This window comes from Cervus elaphus, chromosome 25 (assembly GCF_910594005.1).
Source record: "Cervus elaphus chromosome 25, mCerEla1.1, whole genome shotgun sequence".
Classification (NCBI taxonomy): Eukaryota; Metazoa; Chordata; class Mammalia; order Artiodactyla; family Cervidae; genus Cervus; species Cervus elaphus.
The window spans coordinates 24,776,884-24,797,471 of NC_057839.1; positions in this window are offsets into that span (position 1 = coordinate 24,776,884).

Below are 20,588 nucleotides of genomic sequence, written 5' to 3' on the forward strand. Positions count from 1 at the left end.
GAACTTCTTAGATCAATCACATCAAATGCATCACTATATTCTGGTTCAAAATTGGGAAAGGAGTACCTCATGGCTGTATATTGTCACTCTGCTTATTTAATTTATATGCAGCGTACATCATGCGAAATCCTGGGCTGGATGAAGCACAAGCTGGAAGCAAGATTGCAGGGCGAAATATCAATAATAACCTCAGATATGCAGATGACACCACCCTTATGGGAGAAGGCAAGGAGGAACTAGAGAGCCTCTTGATGAAAGTGAAAGAGGAGAGTGAAAAAGTTGGCTTAAAACTCAACATTCAGAAAACTAAGATCATGGCCTCTGGTCCCATCACTTCATGGCAAATAGACGGGGAAACAATGGAAACAGTGACAGACTTTATTTTCTTGGGCTCCAAAATCACTGCAGATGATGGCTGCAGTCATGAAATTAAAAGATGCTTGTTCCTTGGAAGGAAAGTTATGACCAAGCTAGATAACATATTAAAAAACAGAGACGTTACATTACTGACAAAGGTCTGTCTTGTCAAAGCTATGGTTTTTCCAGTAGTCATGTATGGATGTGGGAGTTGGACCATAAAAAAGGCTGAGCGCCAAAGAATTGATGCCTTCGAAATGTGGTGTTGGAGAAGACTCTTGACAGTCCCTTGAACTGCAAGGAGACCAAACCAGTCAATCCTAAAGGAAATCAGTCCTGAATATTCACTGGAAGGACTGTTGGCTGAAGCTGAAGTTCCAATACTTTGGCCACCTGATATGAAGAGCTGACTCATTGGAAAAGACTCTGATACTGGGAAAGACTGAAGGCAGGAGGAGAAGGGGACAACAGAGGATGTGATTGTTGAATGGCAGCACCGACTCAATGGACATGAGTTTGAGCAAATTCCAGGAAATGGTGAAGTAAAGGGAAGCCTGGCATGCTGCAGTCCATGGGTTCACAGGGTCAGACACTGAACAACTGAACAACTAAACAACAAAAACAAATATTCCAAATAGTGGAAACTAAAACTCTCTTTCCTCACTCTGAGACACAAGCATTTACAGTATCCAGCCAGTTCCACTTCCCACAATGTCTCCCACATCTTCCCCTGCCAGTTCCCAATAACCTCACCTTGGTTTTCATCTGTCATCACACCTGTGTGCCACAGTTGCTTTGCAACTGTTCCCCTGACCTCTAATCTCTCCCTTTTCTACCCATGCTTCGGGCCACCTCCAGACTTATCTAAAATTGCTAATCAAATCACATTACCTCCCTACACAAAAACCCATAATGTCTCCCCATTGCCTGGAAGAAAAAATCCTTGAAATGCTATTCAAGCCTCTGCCATCTAACTCAACTTGATTTCCCCAAACATCCTATACTTTGGCTACACAGAGCCTTGCAATTTCTCCAAAACAGACTCATATATTATTTGCTCAAGGCTTCTCCTCCTTCAAGACTGCCCTTCTCTTTTTAAAAAAGCACAGTTGCTTGAAGCTAAATATCTGCATTCAAGTGCACTTCCATTCAAGTGTGATATTGGTCAAGTTGTATCTACCTCAATTTCTTCACTTATAAATAGGGACAATAATTAAATATACCTCTTAGAGCTTTTGTGAGATTTAAGAGATGATACATTGAAGAGTTTCATTTCTGTCATTGCTATTGTTAATTTGCCTGTATTTATCAAAAACTATTCATTCTTCAAGGCCCTGATATAGTGCACATCCCCATGGAAACTTCCTCAATTGCTTAAGCCCAAAAACCATCATTAACTCCTCCCTCTGCCTCTCATCAATACGTTTGTCACTCAAGTTAGCACATTTTCACTATTTTGCATTCTGATTAGTTCCTTGTATGTGTATCTTCCTAAAGCTTCCCTCTACTCCTCCACCCCTTGACACACACTAGCACACAGGGTGACAAACTCCTATTAATTTAGGGCCATTTGGGGCTCCAGCTAAAAGTTTAAACTTAGTGCCTTATGATCAAGTAAAACTTGTTTTTTCAGACCTAAGCTCCCACTGTAACGCTGTTCTCAATGAAACTTAAGGCCACAGAGAAGCTTTTCATTTTCTACTTTTCTTCTCATTGCCATGTAAGTGACTAGTTCTTCATTCCCCTGCTCTTCAAATTCACCCGTAATTACTCTAAATTCCAACTTAACTTTTTATAATGTTTTTAAATGTTTACTTTATAATTCCCTGGAAATCATGGCTTTCTCTTAAACGTTTCAATAAAATCTGTAAGAAACATTTAATGATGACCTCCCCCCAAAAAAGGTTTGAGAAGCCCTACAATAATATCAATAGATATAAGATGAACAACTACAAATTCTACATTTGGGCCTGTGAAAGCTCCCAAGTTCAGAAGATGTATCTCATCCAAGAAATAAAAATTTTCCAAAGAAATTCGTGGTCTAGCGGTAAAATGTCTTGGATGTTAAAAAGTGCACGTTTTTTTGTTCATTTTTCATTAGGATAAAATAGCCTGCCAAACTAATAAAATTGGTCTGGACTTTGCTCAAAAGATATTTTCACATTCCAGTGAAGGAATAGACTGAAGCTAATGAAAATTCTGCCCAAGCAAGGATTCTCTAGTTTTATATCCAGACCCTACACCTCATGCTCTCAGCTTTGCTCCAGTAAATCCTTGGGAAGGTGAACACGAACTGAACCTTGTCATTTGCCTGGATGCTTTTTCTCCTCTGTAAGCATTTTCAAATTCAAAATAAGCTCAATTTACAGGAAGTTGGAAATCATTCTGTTTGCTCCACACATTCAGGGGATGTGCATACAAATATTTACTGGACATGAAAATGTAATGTCCTAACACAAACCATCTGACTTCAGGAATTTGGATACATACAGCAATAATTAACCACAGATGAAAATTTTACATTCTCAGAGTTCCACATTTTGAACTTGGTCATGCCCTGCAGAGTGGGTGCTCACTAAGGCAGTGTGGGGTTTTGTAAAAGTGTGTTTTCACTGCTAAATTCTGTTTCTATAGCTCCATTAAAACACAGAAGAAAATATTATTCTCTGGAGTGAAGTGTGGTTAAAAATAGAAAGCAAATTAATAGCCAATCTCTGGGGTTTCCTGAGTTGAACTTTGATCCTGTCCAAAAGGAGGGTTATTGCAAAATCATTCTTCTTAGATAAACAAAGGAATTGCTACATGAAATTCAAGAATAGAAGTGCCATAGCATTGGAAGTTATGAACTTCTTTACACTTCCCAGATAGAGTCTGAACTTCATCTTCTTATGATGGTGTTTCTCAGATTCCACTTTTTAAATCATCCAGGTCATCCACATTTACTAATGATTCACAGAACTATGGAATCCAAACATTTCATTTTATAGATAAAGAAAAGTAGTAACTTGTCAAAGGTAAAATTTCTAGTTACTTGAAATGTTGAGACAAGAACCTGAATCACCTTACCTTCCATCCCGGTTTTCCTGTTATTTTAAAACCAGGAATGTCACGACCCTCCTACCAGAATCATTGTACCTACCTTATGATCATCAAATGTATGCAAAGTCTACAAATGACTCCTTAGAATCAGCAGCTTACATCATAAACAAGACATTACACTCATTTATATCCATGGTTGTCTTCTCTGTCCTGCACTCTCCCAACAAGTGTCAGGGGTTGACTGTCCCCTCTGAAGGTCACAGATTCCTCCAGAACCCTGCAGATAGATATTCCATATCTATCTATCCTATAGATAGATATTCCATAAGGAATTGTCTTGATCTGTCACATTGCTTTGTGTAATATTCACCTATGTGACCTCACATACTACTTGGAAATAAGAATGGAGTGAATTTTTTTAAGCAAAGAAATGAAGTGAGAGTTTAGAAAACCCCACACTAGCCAATGGATAAAAATAGCAACAGGAAAAAGGAACAACTCAAGCTCTAGGGCAGAACCTCCTGAGAGAACAATTGAGGAACACAATCCTGTTTTGGCAGAAGTGTCCCCAGTCGGAAACTCTTCTAACCCACCTCCAGGGCATCACTACCACAGTCAGCTCTTCCCAGTACAAAATCCTCATCCGTAACTATGAGGAGCTGGGGTTTGTTTGGCAAAACAAAGAGGCCTTTAAATCTGTAACAAACTCCTCTGATGCTAACCACCACCTCTCAGAAACATTACCCAGGTTTTACATCCTTGTCCCTTGTTGCCTGCTGGACATTCCTTTCTAAGTCCCCCCATGGGCACCTCAGACACTACTAACACCACCAAATCCACCCCTTTCCCCTCCAAAGCACACCACCTTCCAACTCTCTCCTGGGTCTTGAACTACCATTAATCGGACGCATGCCTTATGCACGGCACTGTGTTCTGGACTTTACATCCAACGTTCATCTCAATCCACAAATCTTTTAAGAGTATCGAAATGGTATATTTCAGAGAGGTTAAGCTGCTTCTTAGTATTAGCACCAAGCTGGCTGATTGTGTGCTCACACTCATCCTTGTCTTCTCTGCAAGAAGCTGCTGCCTTCCTCTCAGGGGTGCTAAATTCAACAATCCCATCCTGGACGGCTGGCAGCCACCTTGCCTGACACACAATGAGAGAGAAACATTGAGAACAACGGAGCTAAAATACGAGGGAGAGGAAAGGATGAGAAAGTGGGAAGCAAAGTCTGCCAGCATCACTTGCTGCTTAGATCAGGTGAGTGAGTAAGTGAAAGTCGCTCAGTTGTGTCCAGCTCTTTGTGACCTCATGGACTATACAGTCCATGGAATTCTCCAGGCCAGAATACTGGAGTGGGTAGCCTTTCTCTTCTCCAGGGGATCTTCCCAACCCAGGGATCAAACCCAGGTTTCTTACATTGCAGGTGGATTCTTTACCAACTGAGCCACAAGGGAAGCCCAAGAATACTGGAGTGGGTAACCCATCCCTTCTCCAGCAGATCTTCCTGATTCAGGAATAAAACTGGGGTCTTCTGCATTGCAGGTGGATTCTTTACAACTGAGCTATCAGGGAAGCCCAGGTGCCTGTAGTCATTTCTCCTCTGTGTGTTCTAGTGATGTGATGAACAAATTCCTTTTTGTGCCTAGTACCAGATGACTTAAGTTCTGTCACTTGCAACCAAATGACTAACGTATCCTCCTGCTCAAGAAATCACTACAGTTCTCTCTTTTCCTCTTCCTTTTGATATTCCGGCAACTATGATTATCATATAGCAGCAGTCATGCATGGATGTGGTTATATTCCAGTAGTCATGTATGGATGTGAGAGTTGGGCCATAAAGAAGGCTGAGTGCTGTTTACAATAGCCAGGACATGGAAGCAACCTAGATGCCCATCAGCAGATGAATGGATAAGAAAGCTGTGGTACATATACACAATGGAATATTTCTCAGCTATTAAAAAGAATGCATTTGAATCAGTTCTAATGATGTGGATGAAACTGGAGCCTATTCTACAGAGCAAAGTAAGTCAGAAAGAAAAACACCAATATGCTATATCAACTCATATATATGGAATTTAGAAAGATGGTAACGATGACCCTATATGCGAGACAGTAAAAGAGACACAGATGTAAAGAACAGACTTTTGGACTTTGTGGGAGAAGGCAAGGATGGAATGATTTGAGAGAATAGCATTGAAACATGTATATTATCATATGTGACATAGATCACCAGTCCAGGTTCGATGCATGAGACAGGGTGCTCAGGGCTGGTGCACTGGGATGACCCTGAGGGATAGTTTGGTGAGGGAGGTGGGAGGGGGGTTCAGGACAGGGAACACATGTACACCCATGACTGATTCATGTGAATGTATGGCCAAAAACACCACAATACTCTAAAGTAATTAGCCTCCAATTAAAATAAATTTTTTAAAAAAGAAGTCTGAATGCTGAAGAATTGATGCATTTGAACTATGGTGTTGGAGAAGGCTCTTGAGAGTCCCTTGCACTGCAAGGAGATCAAACTAATCAATCCTAAAGGAAATCAGTCCTGAATATTCATTGGAAGGACTGATGCTGAAGCTAAAGCTGCAATACTTTGGCCACCTGATGCAAAGAGCCAACTCATTAGCAAAGACCCTGATGCTGGGAAAGATTGAAGGCAGGAGGAGAAGAGGACAACAGAGGACGAGATGGTTGGGTGGCATCACTGATTCAATGGACATGAGTTTGAGCAAATTCCAGGAGATGGTTAAGGACAGAGAAGCCTGGCGTGCTAGTGCATGGGGTTCGCAAAGAGTCAGACACGACTGGGCGACTGAACAACAAAAACAATGATTAATGAAATAATACAAGCATATTGTGTTCTTCATTTATAATTCAAAAGTATGCAACATAAATAAGTCAGTTCTAGGGGGGCCTTTACCACTGGTGGCTCGGTGGTAAATAAGGTAGCTCTCCTGCCTGCCAATGCAGGAGACACAGGTCCAATACCTGATCCAGGAAGATCCCAGATGCCACAGAGCAACTAAGCCTGTGCACCCCAACTATGGAGCCTGCTTCAAGTACTGAGCCCACGCGCCACAGCTATTGATGCCTACATACCCTGGAGCCTGTGCTCTGCAACAAAAGAAGACACCACAGTGAGAAGCCTGAACACTGCAACAAAGAATAGTCCCAGCTCCCTGAAACTAGAGAAAAACCCACATAGCAAAAGAGACCCAGCATAGCCAAAAAATTAAAGACATAAATATATAAACAAATAAATAAAATTATTTTTTAAAAAATAAGTTCTGGGGCATTTCTGTAAGTTTCATGGGGTTTTTGTTCAGCTGTTTTCTGTTTGTTTTGTCTTAACCCACTCAAACATTTATTGGTTACTAACAAAATATTAACCTATCTGAAAAAATTAATATAGTCCATTAAAAAGAAACAAACTAAAAACTCCCCATTGAATTTATTCCAATCTGTGGTATATTCTAAATGTTTCATGTTAATATTTTCCATCAACAATTTTAATGCTGTAATATAATCGCATCTAAACTTTAAAATTGGCTCTATATAGATTTTAACAAAAATCAAGTAACATTTTAATTGTTTACTATTTTTCAAGTTATTTTATTAAAAAGAGGAGTGAGAAAGAAGGGAAGTAGCAAGGGAGGGAGGACAGGAGAGAAAGAAAAGGATATACCCCAGAGCTGATATGTCTATAAATGGTCACCTAGGTATTAACTTGGCCTTCTCTGATGGCTCAGTGGTGAAGAATCCATCTGCCAGTGCAGAAGACTGCAGGTTGAATCCCTGGGTTGGGATGATCCCCTGGAGATGGAAGTGACAACCAACTCCAGTATTCTTGCCTGGAAAATCCCATGGACAGAGGAGCCTGGAGGGCTACAGTCCATGGAGTCACAAAGAATAGGTCACAATTTAGAGACTAAACAACAACAGATATTAACTAGACAGGGACACATCTATAAGGTAATGTGAAGTGAATAGTTAGCATTTGGTTTTGGAAAAAAGTTAAAACACATTTTTATAAGTGAGGTGTAATTTTCTGGTTTATGAAAAAAATACATGATTTCCTTCAGTTAGAAATATTCCTCCCGTGCCTACTACAACCTCGACTCCAAACTGAAGATGCCCGAATGGATTGGAGGCGAGAGTGAGCTCAGGAAATTTTTAAAACATCATTTGCGAGGAAAGAACTGTGAACTCCTGCTGGTGGTACCAGAAGAGGTGGAGGCCCATCAGAGTTGGAGGGCTGATGTGTGATGCAGTCCCGCCCAGCCTCCCCTCACCTCAGCCCCCTGAAATCCTCCGTGATGTGCTGTGGCCTCTACCGTGGGTCTGCCCTTGCCACTTCCCCAAACATCTCATCGGGTCTTTTTTTCCCTCCAATTTGACAGTGCAATAGGACAGACATGTGGACTGTTACAAGAACCAACCAGCGTTACTCGCTCCTGGAAAAAGAAAGTAGGAGCTCTGTGTGCTTAGGGCGAGCTGTGGAGACCTTGGTTTTATGTAAAAGAGAAAGCAAGGTGGGTCTTAGCTTCCTTTCCCCATTTCTATGAGGACTTGACAGAGGCTCTGCTGGAGTTCACTGCTGCTCTGTCTGACTCACCTGGAGATGCTGCCTCCCCTTCCCCTTTCCTGGCAACCAGTGAGTCTGAACACGAAGTCCAAAGCCCACGGGACTGGTTGGAAGGCCTCAGAACAGAAAGGCCTCTCAGGAAACCATCTCCTAACTGCAGCAGCTGTACAGCATGCTGTCTCCAACCCTCTATGCCACCCTGACCCCATTTTTAAGAGTGGTTTATGGCCATCCTTGAAGTTTTATAATGAAAAGTTCTCTAATATTCCATGCCGGGTGGTTGAATCCTGCAGTATTCTAACATGACAGGGTGAGCTAGATACCTGAGGATGTGGCCAAACCCAGACTAGGGACAGGCACGGACAGCCTGTCTGCCTCACTCCAGCATTGTCCCTGCCACTTCACTGCACTGGTTTAGGAGGTTTGGGGACACAAGACAGGCCAAAGGGCAGTTTTCCCAGCTGACCCACCCCAGTAAAATCAGAAAAAAATAAGACTGCCTTCACCATCAAATTCTACTAGTTTGAGACAGCGTTGGGCAAGGGAAGTATTGTGAAGCTAAGCCCTCAGAGATTTGGAGCAGCTCGAATTAGAAGCCCTAGGCTTGGAGTCATTCTGGTGACCAGAAGCAGAGCCCTCATGCTGGGTAGATACGTGCATCCTGCTTAGGGCCTGGGTTTGTCATCTCTGGAGTTTCTTTTACCGATAACTGAGAACTGACCCACCCCTACCTCTTTAAATAGCTGTAGGCCACTTTTCTCCTGGTAACTTTGGAAAACAAGAGGAGGAGAAATAAGTGTTAGACTACACCGCCTGTCACCAAAGGGGCCATGGTTGTCTCAAGGCAAGGGGGCAGGCAGGGGTGGCCTGTCCAGCCCTTCACAGATCAATGGTCTTGGCAGGTCTGCGAGCTGCCCCACTGGCCAGGCTCCTCTCCAGCAGCAGAGCCAGCCTGGGGCTTGCATGTCCAGCCTGAGCAAGCTTAACGGGATGAAGCTGAGGCTTTCTCCCCACTGTGACTGGAGTGCATGTTTACACCAGCACTTTTTCTGCACATGTATCTTCAATCCCACAAGGCCATTTTTTTAACGCTGAGTAACAGAGGCCACCAAGCAGCTACTGCGTTTCACCCTCTCAGCAAGTGGCCGCAGTCTCTTCTGCACCATTTTCTACACCAGACCTGCTTGGCACCACAGGGAGCTCGTCACCCCTGCACAATGACATTCCAACCACCACCAGCCAGAAGTTACAGCCAAACTTGCTGACTGTCACAAGCAGGACCTTGGGTCCACTGGCACTGTCAGTGATGTAAGCCATTTCCTGGGAGGAGGAGAAAACTCCTCGCCACCAGTCTGCTTGGGCCTGTGCAGATGGCACTTCAAAGGAGTCCTCACGCACCTGGAGTCCATAAGCCAATGGGATATGCAAAGACACTTAACCATTTCAGGGCTGGTTCCTCTGTTCATATCCAATTCTGGTGCTTAGGAACAGGGACCTATGCTGATGCCCGAGGGCAGAAAGCCCCACTTCCTTTAAGGAAGTGGGCAGGCCTGACCCTGACACCCAGTCAGGGGCAACCCTAAGCTTTTTGTTTTTCTCTTGCTTTTCCTTTTTGTTGGCCTTGTGCTGGGTTTGTTTACAAAAGATGTATTTTGTTTAACCAAATATTAAAAATGGAAACTCCGTACACAAAAAAAAAAAAAAAAAGAAATATTCCTCCCAAGGGAAAACCAGTACAGCCAGCCCTTTTCAAGGTCACTTTGGCAGTACCTATTTTAAAAAGGCCTCATGCACACACACAGCATTCCACCTCTAGGAATCTGTTCTTCAGATCTGAGAGCATTCACTGAAACACAACATGGAAGAGAAAAATTGGCCATACCTAAGTGTCCTTCAGTAAGGTCCTTCAGAAAGATAAAGAACATTACAGCATACTAACACATATATATGGAATTTAGAAAGATGGTAACGATAACCCTATATGCAAAACAGAAAAAGAGACACAGAAGTACAGAACAGACTTTTGAACTCTGTGGGAGAAGGTGAGGGTGGGATGTTTCGAAAGAACAGCATGTATATTATCTATGGTGAAACAGATCACCAGCCCAGGTGGGATGCATGAGACAAGTGCTTGGGCCTGGTGCACTGGGAAGACCCAGAGGAATCGGGTGGAGAGGGAGGTGGGAGGGGGGATCGGGATGGGGAATGCATGTAACTCTATGGCTGATTCATATCAATGTATGACAAAACCCACTGAAATGTTGTGAAGTAATTAGCCTCCAACTAATAAAAAATAAAAAAAAAAAGAAGACATTTACAGATGTAACAAAATATTACCTAGCTGTTACAGGTATCAGCTGGAAATTTATTTATATATATATATGTATATTAATAAGAGCAATTTAAAGAGTCGTATGTATAGCCTGCTGTGCTGCGCTTAGTCACTCAGTCGTGTCTGACTCTTTGAGACCCCACGGACTGTAGCCTGCTCGGCTCCCCTGTCCTTGGGGATTCTCCAGGCAAGAATACTAGAATGGGTTGCCATGCCCTCCTCCAGGGGAACTTCCCAACCCAGGGATCGAACCCAGGTCTCCCGCATTGCAGGCGGATTCTTTACCGCCTGAGCCACCAGGGAAGCCCCATGTACAGTGTATTGAAACATAAATATAGGAACATTGTAAAGCAACTGTGACAGCCTTGGAACTCTGGCCTCCGCCTGTCCCTCCTACAGCTCAGCCAGCAGGATTCATCAGGTTCCTCCTCTCTCCTGCCACTTCCCCCGCCCCACCTCATGAAAACCTCTGCTATCTCTTCCCACTGCTCCCTGGATACAGACCAGAATTCAACTTGACGTCCACACTCAGCTCCCCACTGACCATTTGGGAGGACTGTCTTTTCCTGCTGCTGGATGTCACCACCCGGCCTTCGTGCATGCTCTCTCTCTGCCTGCCTCTGCCTCACACCCCAGTCCCCTACTCTACCCCTTTTCCCTAGAAATGCACAGAGTCCTATTCATCTCCATTAGACAGTTCCTCTCCCCTCCAGACCTACCTCCACCCTTGTCCATTCTGCTCTCTGCCGCAACAAGGCAAGCTGACTGGGTCTAGCTGTCTTGCCCACTGGCTTCCCCTCGTGCATGCATGCTAAGTTGCTTCAGCGGTGTTCAACTCTTTGCGACCCATGGATTGTAGCCCACCAGGTTCCTCTGTCCATAAGATTCTCCAGGCAAGAATACTGGAGTGGGTTGCTGTGCCCTCCTCATCCAGGGGAAGATCTTCCTGACCCAGGGATCGAACCTGCATCTCTCACATCTCCTGCATCGGCAGTCGGGTTCTTTACCACTAGCACCACCTGGGAAGCGCTCAGGCTCATGGAACAGGAGGCCCCAGCAGGAGCAGGAGGGAGGGGGGTGAGCGAGGCTACATCATTTACCTCCTCAGCTCCTTCCCTGCAGGGTCACTCCAGAGTAAAGAGTTCTTCGGTCAGAGCTCCCAGCTCCTGTCCAGAGGCTCTTTTCTTGTGGGTTCTGAATCTGCCTCCTCATCCTTCCAGCCTTAGGGAGGGGATGGTCCAATGTTGCCATCCCTGAGATGCTGCACCATCCCTTCTGACTTCTCTACACTCACCCACACCTTTGTAAAGAGTGCTTGTGTTAAGTTCTCCTCAGACATTATTATTATCATGCACCAAGACCTTGACTATTATATCATGCTTCATCTTGGCTTACATGTCATATCCTCAGAGATACAGAACCACAAACTAGATCACCATGTATAACATGGCACCCTATTAGTTTATAGCACTTGCCACACTTTGTAATTATATTGATTTCTGTATTTAATTCCTTCTACTCTCTCTCTCTTGCTCTCATTCTCTTTTTCCCCATGCCCTCATTAGACTTTAAGACCCTTAAGGACAGAGACCATGTCTTCTTCTTCTCACTTGTGACACAGAAACTAGCTCAGCGTTCCCTGCATTATGAAAAATAGTACTTGTTACAGACCCAGCTGGAGAAGGAAATGGAAACCCACTCCAGTATTCTTGCCTGGAGAATCCCAAGGACAGAGGATCCTGGCAACCATCGTCCATGGGGTCGCAGAGAGTCAGACACAACTGAAGCGACTAAGCACGCACAGACCCAGCATCCACTTTGTATTGCCCTATTGTTAGGTAGCTAGTTAAACACGAATGGGTCCTGCCCTCTCCTGGGTGGTTCACCTTTTCCTCCCACACTCGGACACTGGTGGTCAGAGCCTGCCCAGAGATCCTCCCTCCTGTGGTCAAGGTCCAAAGCTAAGTTTCCAGCCATCTCAGGATCAAGCAAGATAAAACCACCAGCACAGGTTGGCCCAGACACAACAAGACCTAAAAGGTGACTCAAGTTAACCTGGGGTTCATCATGCCCTAATTATAGTAAATTATGCTTTTTGCACCCCCTCTTCACTTGGGTGCTTATGAGTAAGCACCTGTGCATTAGGAGAAAAGTTATATAACCTAAAGCTGTCAATCAACTTGTCAGACAAATGTCACAGGACACAGGGAGTGACCACCACTCTAAAAAACCCAACCCTACCCATTGCAGGACTGCCGTTGGTTTCCAGACAGCCCACTCTCAAGCTTTCTTAGGAGTGTATTTTTTGCTCTGCTTAATAAAACTCTTGCTACTTAAAACTGCTCTATGCCTCCCTACTGAATTCCTTCCTTCAAGAAAGAAGGGAAGAAATCACTGTTCTGCCAATGACACTCATTGCTTATGTTCTTGGTGTGTCCTTTCCTCTCAGAAAGGAAGCGCTGATGGCACCTCTCATCTTGATCACACCCTGCATGCAGAGGGAATGAACAAATGTTTGTCGCACTAAAGGAGTCCTGCAAGGAGCCATGTACTCATTTAAGAGGATGGTCTTTGACAATATTCACTTTGGCTCAGACTTTGGGAAAACATCAAAGATCAAATACATACTAAGAATAGTCAACAAACCATCTGGGAGGGAAAAAATACACTACTCTTAGAGTTACATTCATTTTCCTTTATGATGTGAAATTCTTTTATCTTTTTGAAATACACAAGGACTTAATTAAGTTGAAAAAATTATATTTCCTTACTATGTAGTTTCATAATGTCTTCCCCCAAATTGATTTCCTTCAGTAGTTTTGAATATCACGATGTTAAAAAAAAATTTCTTTTCCTGAAACTAGTAAGGAAAAGAGAAGAGAAATAACCCAGATATATAATTATGTTCTTAAAGAAATTATAGCAACTGATGTGGAAAGATGAACATACCAAAGGTAGGACTTGCAATGAGTGACAGATGAAATTTTCCAAAGCCTATGAGGTTTTTTATTGCTCACTAGTAAATCCCTTAAAAGAGTGTAGCAAAGTAGATCATTATAAAGGGAATTAGAATAAGGCAGGTCATTGAAAAGCACATCTTTGTAAAGCAGCTTGTATGTTCCCATTGGAACATTATAATTTAAGATTGTGCCCTCCACTATAAACTTGGTGCACACATGGTTTAAATAATATTAAATCAATCCCAATGTGCTAATGTGTATACAGATTATAGAAAAATTAAAATTTGTAGGATCATTAATTTGGTCCAAACTAATCATTTTGCTCAGAAGTTACAAACAGTAATGAAGCATCTATTAACAATCATTTTGCTATCTTTTTCTTTAGAATTTAGAACTAATGAGCTCTAGGCATTATTTGTACACTCTCTGCATCTTTAAAAAATATTTCCAGAGATGTTACACAAATGCTCATTTTTGTTTGTGTGCTTGCAGGCAGAGAGATTAAAATGTTATCAGTTGACATTACAGCTGCACTAAAAGTAGGAATTCTCCTTTTGAAAATAACCACTGCCAGATCTAAATGTTCGTATGTACATTAAGAACTTGAACTGGTATTCATCTTCATCATTTCTTTTTCTTCCACAATATGGTAGAATCTGAGGAGTAAAAGGCAAGAGAGAGATGTATAGCAAGTAGGTTAAGTGCCCAGAAGATTGGAAATAGAATAAGAAGAAATATTTGGCAGGCAATTCATAGCAAAGAGAGGCAATCCAGTTTCTTCTGCTTCATCTGATGTGGATCACAGATCTAACAAAGGGCAGAGATGAGGTACAGAAGCGAGTCATCTAACAACTGGCCACACAGCCTTCTGCATCCTCAGTAAATGGCTGTCATTACCATCCCATAAGAGTTTGGTAGCTTCTCTCTGATCCTTCCTAAAAATTGAGAAGCAATAGAGGATATAGGTGTGTGTGTCATTCAAAAGAAAATATTATCATCATAGATTTTTTTAACTGCTAAAATGTCTCCAAAAAACTGACATTCCTACAAATTAACATCTAGGAATTATGCTCTTTTCTGTCATGAATTTTCCAGAAACGTCTCTGATTAGGGTCCAAAGATGGGACTTCAGAAACGTAAGTCATGTCCTCAAATATGCTTGCTAACTGAAGTCTTTTCCCACCCTCCTAAGACAGCTAAGATGATGAGACCCATCTGAGAGGTCTCAGCATGACCTTCACTTTGAAACCGAGCATCACTCTTGCCCATCTCCATACCCTTTTCAATTTCCTCCAAATTACTGAACCAAATGCCAGGTCATGACAATAAGCTTCCAAATGGGAAAATGGAGGCTTAAGCACTAGAAAAGGACAAAGGACATTAGCTGTCTTTAAAAAGAGCAAATTGACTAATGGCTTAATAAATAGGCTTCCTCTATTGAGTGAGGCAAAAATAAGTTGACTGACAATCCCAAGTTAAAAAGAGATTGTAATGGAACCATCTCCTGACCCTTAATTATAGCAGGTTAGGTCAGGAGACAGCTCTAATGAGCAAGAGACTGCAGGAATTAATGACTCTCTCAGTTGGCTGCTGGCTTAACCTTTTCGAGGTGTGCTCAAAACCATCCATATTATAACCCAGGAGTTTGTGTCTCTGGGCAAGACATACAATCTGTCTCTAATCCTCACCTGTAAAAGAAAGTGACCTTTAGCACACATACAAATAATTTGGGGAGCTTGTTTTAAATGTAAGTTACTGTGTCTTCTTCCAAGACATTTTGATTCAGTAGGCATGGTTCAGAAATCTTATTTTCTAGACATATAGTTCCCAAATTTCATTCCACAAGATAATATATGAATGTAATTTCATTTTCAATTTTTAACATTCTACCTTTAATTCTTCCTTAATTTTTAAATGTTATGAAATGTGGAATATATTTTTTCTATTGACAAACTATAAGATAGATGCAGATTTAAGCAATGTACATAAAAAGAGAAAATATAAAAAAAGAGAAAATGTATTAATAACTTTTGACTTATTAATTTTAATTTAAAGAATCTATTCTAAGAAAATAATCCCAAGGGTAGATGGATTTTTGCACAAAGATGCTCATTAACACATTAATCTGATGGGGAAAAAACTCAAAATTACAGAATCACTGAGTAAATTATGGTATATCCATAAAATAAAATACCATAAAGTAGTTAAAATTATTAGTGTAAATAAACTGCAATGGTGGATTCTTCATGATATTTTAGGTTCTAATATTATATGAAATGAGAGCATTGTACAAATATATATATGTACATATATATATACACACACAATGAATATTATTATCTACATAAAGAAAATAATTAGGGCTTCCCTGAAGAAGAACTAAAGAGCCTCTTCATGAAAGTGAAAGAGGTGAGTGAAAAAGTTGGCTTAAAGCTCAACATTCAGAAAACTAAGATCATGGCATCCAGTCCCATCACTTCATGGCAAATAGATGGGGAAACAGTAGCTGACTTTATTTTTCTGGGCTCCAAAATCATTGCAGATGGTGACTGCAGCCATGAAATTAAAAGGCGCTTACTCCTTGGAAGGAAAGTTATGACCAACCTAGATAGCATATTAAAAAGCAGATACATTACTTTGCCAACAAAGGTCCATCTGGTCAAGGCTATGGTTTTTCCAGTGGTCATGTATGGATGTGAGAGTTGGAATATAAAGAAAGCTGAGCACTGAAGAATTGAAGCTTTTGAACTGTGGTGTCAGAGAAGACTCTTGAGAGTCCCTTGGACTGCAAGGAGATCCAACCAGTCCATCCTAAAGGAGATCAGTCCTGGGTGTTCATTGGAAGGACTGACGCTGAAGCTGAAACTCTGATACTTTGGCCACCTGATGTGAAGAGCTGACTCATTGGAAAAGACCCTGATGCTGGGAGGGATTGGGGGCAGGAGGAGAAGGGGATGACAGAGGATGAGATGGTTGGATGGCATCACCGACTTGATGGACATGGGTTTGAGTGGACTCCGGGAGTTGGTGATGGACAAGGAGGCCTGGCGTGCTGCGGTTCATGGGGTCGCAGAGAGTCGGACATGACTGAGTGACTGAACTGAACTGAACTGAACTGAACTGATGGCTCAGTGGTGTTAAAAAAGAAAAAACCAATCTGCCTGCCAATGCAGGAGACATGGGTTTGAGCCTTGATCAGGGAAGACCTCACATGCCTCAAGCAACTAAAGCCCGTGCACCACGACTACTGAACAGGCTCTCAGCAACAAGAGAAGCCACCACAAGGAGAAGCCCGTGCAACGCAACTAGAGAATAGCGCCACTCACTGCAACTAGAGAATAGCGCCACTCACTGCAACTACAGAAAGCCCACGGGCAACAATGAAGACCCAGCACAGCCAAAAATAAATAATTTTTTGAAAAAAGTAATGCATAGTAAAGGTCAAGAAAGAAATACATTAACATAATACAATGGCTGATACTGGTTCTTATACTAATGTATCCTTTTTTTTTATCCCCTGTGTTGGGCTTGCAGGCTCTTCATTGCAACACACTGGCTTTTCTCTAGCTGTGGCGCCCAGGCCTCTCTAGCTGAAGTTCTCAGGCTTACTTGCCCCACGGCATGTGGGATCTTAGTTCCCTGGTCAGGCATGGAACCAGTGGTCGCTGCACTGGGAGGTGGATTTTCATCCATTGTACCACCAGAGAAGTCCCTGTACTAATGTATCTTTAATAAAGTCCATCAAGAGGGGAAAAACCCTACTTTAAAAAAATCTTGAAACCAACTATTATATCTCCCACATAAGAACTGAAAGTGAGTTCTGAAGGACAAAGTTTTCCTACTCCAACCAAAGTACCCAATCCACACCTCCTCCCTGGTACCCGAGGAGCCATCCAGAATGGCACGGGCAAGAAAAGTTGCATGATACCCACAGTCAAGGTGATCTTTTCTTTTTTTGCTACCCTTTGGCCTAAAACTTACAAAGCTACTATCGCAGAGGCAAGATGCAGTCGGACAGTCAATATACCGCTTTTGATGTTTTATTTAGGTATGGTAAGGCCAACAGGTCAAGAGGTGACAGCCAGTGAAAAGATAGTTTTTTATACTCACAGATCCCAAGAGAGGGAGCACACAACAGGATAGAGGGGCCCTGCTGGGAAAGCACAAGTGTCAATCACTAGGCCGAGGAAGAGCAGGGAAGAGTGGGCAAGAGCCTTCATTATGGCTTCTGCAGGAGAGAGCAGGTGAGGCAGGGTAAACAGGATTAGCTAGTTTGAATAATTTCAGTGGGCTCTGGGGCACAGGGACTGTCCCTGGTTGCCTGGTACCTGGCCATGAGGTGAGTAGGGCTCAGACTGTGAGCCCAATAAGGGAAATAGTTAAGAGTGTGGACCTAACCTCCTGTCTAAGAAGATGAACTGACTGGCCTCTAGTCAGGACCTCAAAACTGAGTCAAGACAACATTTAAAAGATTATATCACAAGTGAAAGAAGTTGCTGAAATTCCCTAGGATTATTGGTTAGGGGTGGGGTGTAACCAGAGACTACCGCAGTATTTAAAAGCCCCCCTTTCACCAAGTCTGCTCTCCTCCAAATACCCTCAGAAACCTGTAATAAGTCCCCGTTCTCCATTTTCTTCATTTGTCTCCAAAAAAGCCTAAGACAGAGAAAGCAGGCCCTCCTACGTGGACAGATGAGGGACTCTACGTAGACTCTAAAGGTCTGACATCAACATTCTCTTTCTAAAGAACTGGGATAACTCAAATATTATGGATAACAGGACACTCCCCATCCTGTTTAGTCCTCTTCCACCTGTTTATATCTTCCTTATTTTGCATCATCTTCATTGAGATGTCCATTTTTTTATATCAGGCCCCTTGTTATCATGTAATCACAGATATTTTATGATTCTTTTACATACTTGTCCATACACTGTCTTTGAATACCAAGTCCTCCATCAAAAGGTATTTAAAGAAGGCCTGATTTGTTCTCAATATGTAAATTTCTGGATTCCAATTTTTATTTGTTAATGAAAATAGCTTTATCATGCAGAACTTCCCCACCTCTGTCTCACCTGTCCTCTCTGGGTCTGTATCCCATTCCTTCCAGTACCCATGGGCCTATTTCCATCAACAGTAATAGAGACAAAAAGACATGCAGCAGGCCAGTAGGCACATGAAAAAGATGTTCAACACTGCTAATTATTAGAGAAAAGCGCAAATCAAAACTACAATGCGGTATCACCTCACACCAGTCAGAATGGCCATCATCAAAAAATCTACAAACAATAAATGCTAGAGAGAATGTGGAGAAAAGAGAACCCTCCTACACTGTTGGTGGCAATGTAAATTGGTGTAACCACTATGGAAAACAGTATAGAGGTTCTGCAAAAAGTTAAAAACAGAGTTGCCATGTGATCCAGCAATTCCACTCCTGGGCATATATCCTGACAAAACTATAGTTCAAAAAGATACATGCACTCCTGTGTTCATAGCAACACTGCTCACAATGGCCAATACACAGAAACAACCTAAATGTCCCTCAACAGATGAACAGATAAAGATGTGGTAAGTATGTGTGATGGAGTATTACTCAGAGATTATCACACTAAGTGAAGTAGACAAATACCATATGATATCACTTATATATGGAATCTAAAATATGACACAAATGAGTTTATCTATGAAACAGAAACAGATTCACAGACATAGAGAACAGATCTGTGGTTGCCAAGCAGGAGGGAGAATTGGGGAGGGACAGACTGGGAGTTCAGGATTAGCAGATGCAAAGTATTATACGTAGGGTGGGTAAACAGCAAGGTCCTACTATATAGCACAGGGAGCTATATTCAACATCCTGTGATAAGCCATAATGGAAAAGAATATGAAAAAGGACATATGTGCATATATAACTGAATAGCTTTGTTATACAGTAGAAATTAACACAACATTGTAAGTCAACTATACCTCAATAAGAAAAATTTTTTCAAAACAAGTACCTTGTTGGGCTTCGCTGGTGGCTCAGTGGTACAGAATCCACCTGCCAATGCAGGAGACATGAGTTCAATCTCTGGGTCAGGAAGATCCCCTGAAGAAGGAAATGGCAACCCACTCCAGTATTCTTGTATGAGAAATCCCATGGACAGAGGAGTCTGGTGGGCTCTGGCCTATGGGGTCACCAAAGAGTCAGACACAACTAATGACTAAATAACAACAACTTTGGAGAGTTACTATATGGCACCAAGGTTGTACACTGGTGACCCACCAACGAGGGACCCCAATAGTTGCTTAATGGCACAGCATTTTTAAAAGTTGGACTTCACTGCCAACTTTTAAAATTAGAGGAATTATATAAAAATCAGTATTTTCTTCAGGTCCTCTGGAAAACTTATAAGTTCTGGCAATACTGGCTAGAGGTTAGTAATCTCTGCTCCTCTTAAATGAGGCATGTGTTTCTCTTATTTACATAAACTGCCTGATCATTCAAGGCATCTGGGTCCAATCCGTGAATAACAGCATTGTTGCTAGTGTTATGTAGGTTTACACATACATAAAATAATATGTAACAATACTAATTCTGTGGGTGGTATATAAGACTGGCAGGCAGCCCTTCTCCCATGTCACCATGATCTTATACATTCTGTCACTAAATATGGGAAGTCCTGCCACACTCTGCTGAAGTATCTCCCCTGACATTCATGATCAGCCCTAGGGACTAAGGGTTCTCTGCTCTGGGTCACCCCTGGCTTTCCAGGCTCACTATCCCATCAGCAGCTGACCACATTTAATATGAAACCAACAGAAGGGTAAAAGGAGGCTGAGTATGAGAACTTTTTATCTCCTTTATAACCACATCTTCTCCTCTGTTTCCTCTGATTCTTCTCCCCTCTCCCACTTCTCCAATAAGAGAGTTACTTCTAGGCTCCCTTTCTAAGGGAGCCTTTACTTGTCACCAATCTAAAGCCCCACTCAGCACAATGCACTTACACATACTTAGTGTCACATCTGTCACCAAAGTATTGTAATCAGAGAGTAGCACCTGGAGATTTTGGTGAGTTACAGGAGACCACCATTTGGCTGGACCACCTTCTTCTCTTTCCTAATACTGTCACCTGTTGCCTGCCTTGGGACAGTTTCTCATTTTGCAGAGTTTAGGGGAAAAAAATAGCCAATAGTGAAACCAAGCCAAAGTGTTTGGCTACAAGGATCAGAAAAACAGAGTAACAGTGGATTACATTTATTCAGGTGGGGAGACACTTTCCTTACCTAATAATAAAAAAAGTCTAGAGGTAAGCAAACCAAGGAAA